Below are 7067 nucleotides of genomic sequence, written 5' to 3' on the forward strand. Positions count from 1 at the left end.
TGTTTGTCCAAAAATCTGACTAGAAAATTCTGCACTTGGGATCCAACAGTATCAGAGATGAGAATGAAATGGACAGAAAATAAAGAATTGATTCAAACTGCAGATAACCAGCACCTTCTCTTGGTAGACGTCTTATCGGGTTTTCTATTTCAGACTAAAGTGTTAGTGGTTCAGAATTAATCTGTGGATGAAACCTAGAGGGCTTGCCTTCAGACTTCATATAGCAATTGGATAAACTTCCTCAGAAAAATTAGGGATGCTGGTAAAAGGTAGGCATCCCAGAATAGAATCTTCACTGATCTCACTTTAGAGGGCTTCAGAACACAACTTTCCCGTATGTTTTTCTAGTCAGTCTACAAGCCTGTCTACTTACAAGCAGGCTTTCCATAGCAGAGAATCATAGACAGAAAGTGAAAATTAGCACTTGTGAACCACCTGGATTGTGCCCATTGCCAATATCTGAAGAAAAAAGAAAACAAAATCTTTATCAAAGATAACGTGACCCAAGTAGACCACAAAGTAAAATATTGTACTATCTTAATTACACATCTCGACACAGAGAAACTAATGAATCCTGGTCTGACATACCTCACTTTTGAATGGCTTATGTCCTTTGACCCACAGGAAAGATAAAGCTTGATCTTTGCTTATTGTAGCTCCTCAAAGAATACTATCTACTAGAAATTTATGCTATTTAGTTTTAGTTCTTAACCTATAGTCAAAGCTCACATAATGTTATTTCAAGATAGTACAAAAATAGAATTAATTTTGATAATGTAAAAGTCTGTGGTGAAACTGAGAGTTGGAGACACAGAGAAAGAGATTAACTACTCATGTCATATATATGTAAATATACAAAGGAGCATGATTTTGAAAATAGAGAAAATGATTAGGAAGGGATATTATTGAATAAATTTGTAGCTTCTCTCTCTGAAATCATAGATAACTCCTAGGCAGAATTATTAATAAGTATGTTGACACCTGCAAAGATAATACAAGGAAAAAACTTAAAAGCCATCAGAAATGAAATAGTGCATGCAAGGGTGGCACAAAGTTAGTCTGAGGAATATTGCTTTTTATTTTCAACCTTCAAAGGATACCTGAAATCACAAAATAAATCTTAACCACCCAAGGAAATGATCAACAGACAAAAATCTTACAATCCCTAGTAGTCTTAGATAATTTAGTCAGTGAAAAAAATGTGGTGTAGATCCTTTGATATTGTAAAGTATGCATCAATTGATGTCAGAATCAGTGAAGGAGACAATTATGGGAAGAGAAGCAATGATAATTTTATCCACATGCTATGTGTCAGATAGATGGTTTAATTTACATTACTAACCTTAACACTTTCACATAAATATTCTGAGTTCTAAAAACATTCCAGGACATTTCTCTTTTAGTGGATATATATATATGTGTGTGTGTGTGTGTGTGTGTGTGTGTGTGTGTGTGTGTGTGTGTGTGTGTATGTATGCATACATGCATGTTATGTTTTCTAAAGTATTTTAATCTAAATAACACTTTTCACTTAGTCACACAATCACATAAAGGATTAGGTAAAAAATTATAACGCAATCAAAAATTAATAGCTACCATGTTAGCTATTTTTTTTGTGTGTGTGATATCACAAAGCAACCTAAAGGAGGACTTATTTTGGATCATGGTTTACAGGAATACTATTATGGCAGGAAAAGCATAGTGAAGGATAGATAGGTGGCTGATCATATTTCATTTGCATTCAGGAAGCAGAGAGAGGTGACTGGTAGTGGCCATCAGACTTTGTCCTGTTGTCCTTTGGTCTAGGACACCAGCACATGTGGTAGCAATGTATATATTCATGAGGTCTTTCCATTACAGTTAAATTTCTGCAGAAACAGCTTCACAGAGATAACTGGAGTTACATGTTCTAGATAATGTTAAATACCATCAAGATGACAAGATTAACCATTGCAGGTATAAATCCCTGGGTGCCTTACAGAGCTACTCTTCATACCGTGTCTCACCTAGGTTGTTGGACATATCAGTCATGGCCTCTTGGTAGTCTCATTTTTAGTAATCTTTAGCTATTCTGCCAAACTCTACTTCTGGGTTTCCCTAATGTTGGCAGACTCTTTTGTCTCTACATTTTACACTTTTTTAGACCTATGATCCTGGAATATATGTATTTTCTAATTACTTTGACTTCTCAGTGATAATAACCAGTATCTGCAGACAATGTGAAGCACATGCTGATTACTTCATTTTGAATATCTTTATAAATATTAATCCCATCAACTTGATGAGTAAAAGTGTTTCTGACAATGTACTTATTTTATTCAAAGTCAGAGAGATAAGAAGTTAATCCAAAAATTCCCATCTTAGTTCATCTTGTTTCCTTAATGCAATGTCTATTCCTGGATAATTTTTAGATGCCCATGTGTATAGTTACCTTCTTTTTCTTTGTCATAGCCATGTGGTGGGAAGATAGTTTCGCAAATTCTATTTCTGTTAATCACAAGGTCACAATACTTTTGAAAACTGAGGCCAATCTTTTATGAAGGATAAACAATTTATACTTATCATTTGATATAGGCAGACACATGGATGTTGTGGAAACTCCTGGCTTTGCATCACAATTTCTTTTCCCAGTGACATGGGAAAGTCACTTTAATTCTCAAAATTGATGATGTGACCTCTATAGTACATTGGAATGAGAGTCACCTAAGACCATGACAATCAAATGCTTGTCATGAATGGTCCCCCTTAAGTGTTGCCCTCCTTGTCTAGTCTACTCTCTATTCTCTTGAGTCTTTCTTGTCTTCTTCAATACAAGTGCAATTTCTCATGCACATAATGTGATTTCCACCTTGTGTGATCCTGCTTTTAATTGTTTCTTCCTGTGCACTTGTCTATTGTCCTGCTCAATTAAGCTAGTTGTAGCTATATTTTTCCATATTTCTTCTAAACAGGAACACTTGTGTTGCCAGAGTTCAGCCTACATAGCCCAAGGAAAACTCAGGGATGGGTGGCTCCCTTTCCCTAACCTTTGCCTCTTTCAACTCTCCTATCTGACACAGGTCTTCATATTCAGGCATGCCTGGCAGTCTGTAGTGATACAAATGAATGCCTTTGTACACAATGTAGCATCTCCCTTCTTATCACCAACAGAGTCAGCAAGCTCATCAATCTTCCTGTATTACTGTTCTCCTAAGCAGATCCTTGTTAACCTTGACTGTGACTTTTGTACCAGCAGCAGCAGCAGCCACCATGTGGCATCCTTCAGCTTCTGCATGTAGCTTGAAGAAGAAAAGAAATCCAAATCCAAAGTAACATTCTCAAACTAAGCAAGAAAACCTTCAATCAAAAACATGTTTTAATAATATTCATTGAGGCCAGTGGTTTTTGAGTTGCACTATTTCTATAGTCAGTTTTGACATATTTTAGAAAATTGAATTACAGTGGCATTTCTTGAATAACAACATCTTGAAATAAATGTTTAAGGTGATTTTGGAAGGGTTTGTAATATTTCCTGTAATAGTGCAGGCATAGGGAGGTGTAAAGAAATGTGTGAGTGGTGTTGTATCTATAGACCTCCTGAGGCAGTTGGGTGGCATTGTGTAGTCTTCCTGGAAGTACAATGCAGCAGGGCAGAGTGCCCAGGGGCTTACGGTGATGCTCACTTTCTATTCTCACTAAGGGGCTGCAGTGTGCTGGGCATTGTTCTAGGCAGGAAAAACATCATGCTTAAACTCTGTCTTCACATTCCAAAGAACAAACAAATAAGCAAATAAACAGCACATGAGACACTGTAGTATCACAAGGGAAAGAGGCAGGGAATGTTTTTATTTCCTGGGGATGCTATGGAAAATTGCCACAATCATGATGACAAGACAGCATAAAACTTCTCTCACTGTTCTAGAGGCTGCAAGTCTCAAATCTAAGGAGTCGGCATAATCGCACTCCATTTCCAAAGCTCCTGACATTGTCTATAGCTACAGGCATTACTTGGGTTGTGGTTGCAACATTGCAATCTCTACTTCCATGTTTTCATAAAGACTCCTACAGTAAAATTCATCATTGGGTTTATGTATCACTCTGGTGATCATGGAATTATCCTATTTTAATCTCTATAGTCTAACATCATTATCTAGCTGTTTTTCCAAATAAAGTCATATTTAGAGGTTCAAGGATTTTGAAAGACGTTTTTGGGGTGCCTTAGGCAGGCAGTTGGAGTGCAGTGAAGGATGGTTCTTAAATAGTGTGAACAGGATTGTCTGTAGTGGCATTGTATGAATGTAGGGGCATATGCATATCTGAGGGGTCAACATTGCAATGATGGAATGGTGGGGGCATGATACATAAAGTTCACAGGACTGCTACTTTTCTACAGATAAATGCTAATATGGAGTCACTGAAAATAAAGCCAAAATGAGGTCATAGATGTACCATCCAGAATCCATGGGTTTTCAGGCACTGTGTGGCCAGCCAACGAAATCCTTCCAGAATGGCCCAAACCCAAGAATGCTATATTTTTTGTTAGTAAAGCTTGCTCTCCAGGAGTGGCATCATATATTCACATCCTTTGCTTTCTAGTCCCCTCTGTCCACTAGTCATCTATTTAAGAGAACAAACAGGAAATCAATCTACCTAACTTGGAGTAAACTGGACACTTAGTCTGATTTAGATCTTGTGCAGTTACCATAGTGTTTACAGTGTCTAGTCATAATTCTTCATTTGACCACTACATAGTCTTTACATCTAGATCACAGTAGATGGGTCTTCTAAAGACAACCCTACTTGTTTCTAATGGACTTCAAGTTTCCCCTGTAGTCCCTGAACCTGTGGAAAAACAGTGCATAGCTTTTAAGGCCAGCTGGCTTTGTGTCATGGTTTCTCAACTAGAATGTGATCTTCATTATTTATCTGTAACTTTCATGTGTAACCCAGGGGGTGAGAGGCTTCATTTATTTCAAGGGACATAGAGAATTCCAAAGACAAAGGTAACCAATCACTTGGCCTCACGGGAGTGAGAGGACTTAAAAGGCTGTCCAGACCATACAAGCTGTTTCCCTGTATTTTCCACTGCAGGACCAATAAAGATTTGCCTTGGGTGAGAAAGAAAGGATCCACTGGGTGGCAGTCTGTCAATCACCACAACTTCATGGCTCCCATGAGTGTGCAGAAAGAGAAAAAGACTAATTTAGCCACATGTTTGGAGTTTTATTTTTATTTTTTTAGTTTCAAAGTGCATTTCTCATACAAATTAAAATTATTCCAAGTATTAGATAAAATTGAAATAAATAACTGAAATAAATTTATTTTATGCCTTTTTAGCCAGTTGCATCTTCTTTGTTTGTTTATTTTTTGCTTTTCTTTATTTTTTATTTAAATAATTTATTCAGATTACATCTCGATTGTTGTCCCCTCACTTTTATCTTCCCGTTCCCCCTCCCTCTCTCTTTGACCCTATTTTCCTCCCCTAGGCCTTTGACAGAAGGGGACATCCTCCCTCACCATATGATCACAGTCTATCAGGTCTCACCTGGGTAGCCTGCTTCCCCTTCCTCTGAGTGCCACCAGGCCTCTCCATCAAGGGGAAGTGGTCAAATAGGGAGCAGCAGAGATCATGTCAGAGTTAATCTCCGCTCTCCACACGACTGTGGAGAATGTGCTGTGCACTGGCTAGATGTGAATATGGGTCTAGGTTTACAGCATGCATTGTCCTTGGTTGGCACAGTATTTTGTATATGCCCTCCTGGGTCCAGATCCTTCAGCCTTGATGGTCTTCTTGTAGGGTTTCAGGACCCACTGAGTCCTTCTACTTCTCCATTCTTCGATACCTCTCTCACTTGGAGTCGCAATAGCAAGTCCCAATATCTGTCCTAATATCTGTCCCAATGCCCACTGACTGAAGATTCTCAGAGGATATTCATGTTTGGGTAGTAACCAATTATAAGTGAGTATATACCATGTGTATCTTTCTGGGTCTGGGTTAACTCACTCAGGATTATCATTTCTAGTTCCATGCATCTGCCTGCAAATTTTACGATTTCCTTGCTTTTAATAGCTGAGTTGTATTCCATCATGTAAATGTACCACAGTTTCTTTATCCATTCTTCAGCCGAGGAACATCAAGGTTGTTTCCAGATTCTGGCTATAAAGAATAAGGCTTCTATGTACATAGTTGAGCAAATGTCCTTGTTGTGTGGTGGATCATCTTTTGGGTATATTCCAATGAGAGGAATAGCAGGATCTTGAGGTAGCCCTATTCCCAATTTTCTGAGAAAATGCCATATTGATTTCCAAAGTGATTGTACAATTTGCACTCCCACCAGCAATGAAGGAGTGTTCCCCTTTCTCCACATCATTTCCAGCATGTGCTGTAACTCGAATTTTTGATCTTAGCTATTCTGATGAGTGTAAGATGGAATCTCAGAGTCTTTTTGATTTATATTTCTCTGAAAGCTAAGGACATTGAGCATTTCTTTAAGTGTTTCTCAGCCATTCAGTATTATAGAATATTATCAAGAACAAGATGTTGAAAGGTGACTTTGGAAATGATATATATTCTTATTAATGATGGCTATGACCTTCAGCATCATTTTGTGAAAATGTATTTCAATTGCTTCTGTTTAGCCAGCCATGTTAGTTCTATAATTTTTGATCAAGCCACTTATTTTTGCCCTTTACTCATGATAGCGTAATTAAGCTTAAGTCTTGCTCTCTGCCTATTTTGTTGGAAGAAATGACTTTGTCACATCAAGTCAACCTATCTTGTGGGAAAAAACTGTGAAGCATTATTGGGACTACAAGGATACCACATGAAATCTCATCATAGTGGTATTGTACAAAGTAAAAAAAATAGAATAGGAAATTTGATTCAGACACTTTTCTTCAAGACATTCTTCAAAATTCCATCATTAAGTCATTTTATTTTTCTTGTGTGGAGACTAGGACTGGACAAATTTCAACTTGAAGTATATAATTGCTTTCATTTTTCCTCTCCATACAAAAGAAGATTAAAGATTTATCCCTGTGTTAAAAAGGGGGGGGGGCTTAGTGTAACTCTGTATGAAAATGCAGCC

The sequence above is a fragment of the Acomys russatus genome, chromosome 27, assembly GCF_903995435.1.
Source record: "Acomys russatus chromosome 27, mAcoRus1.1, whole genome shotgun sequence".
Lineage (NCBI taxonomy): Eukaryota > Metazoa > Chordata > Mammalia > Rodentia > Muridae > Acomys > Acomys russatus.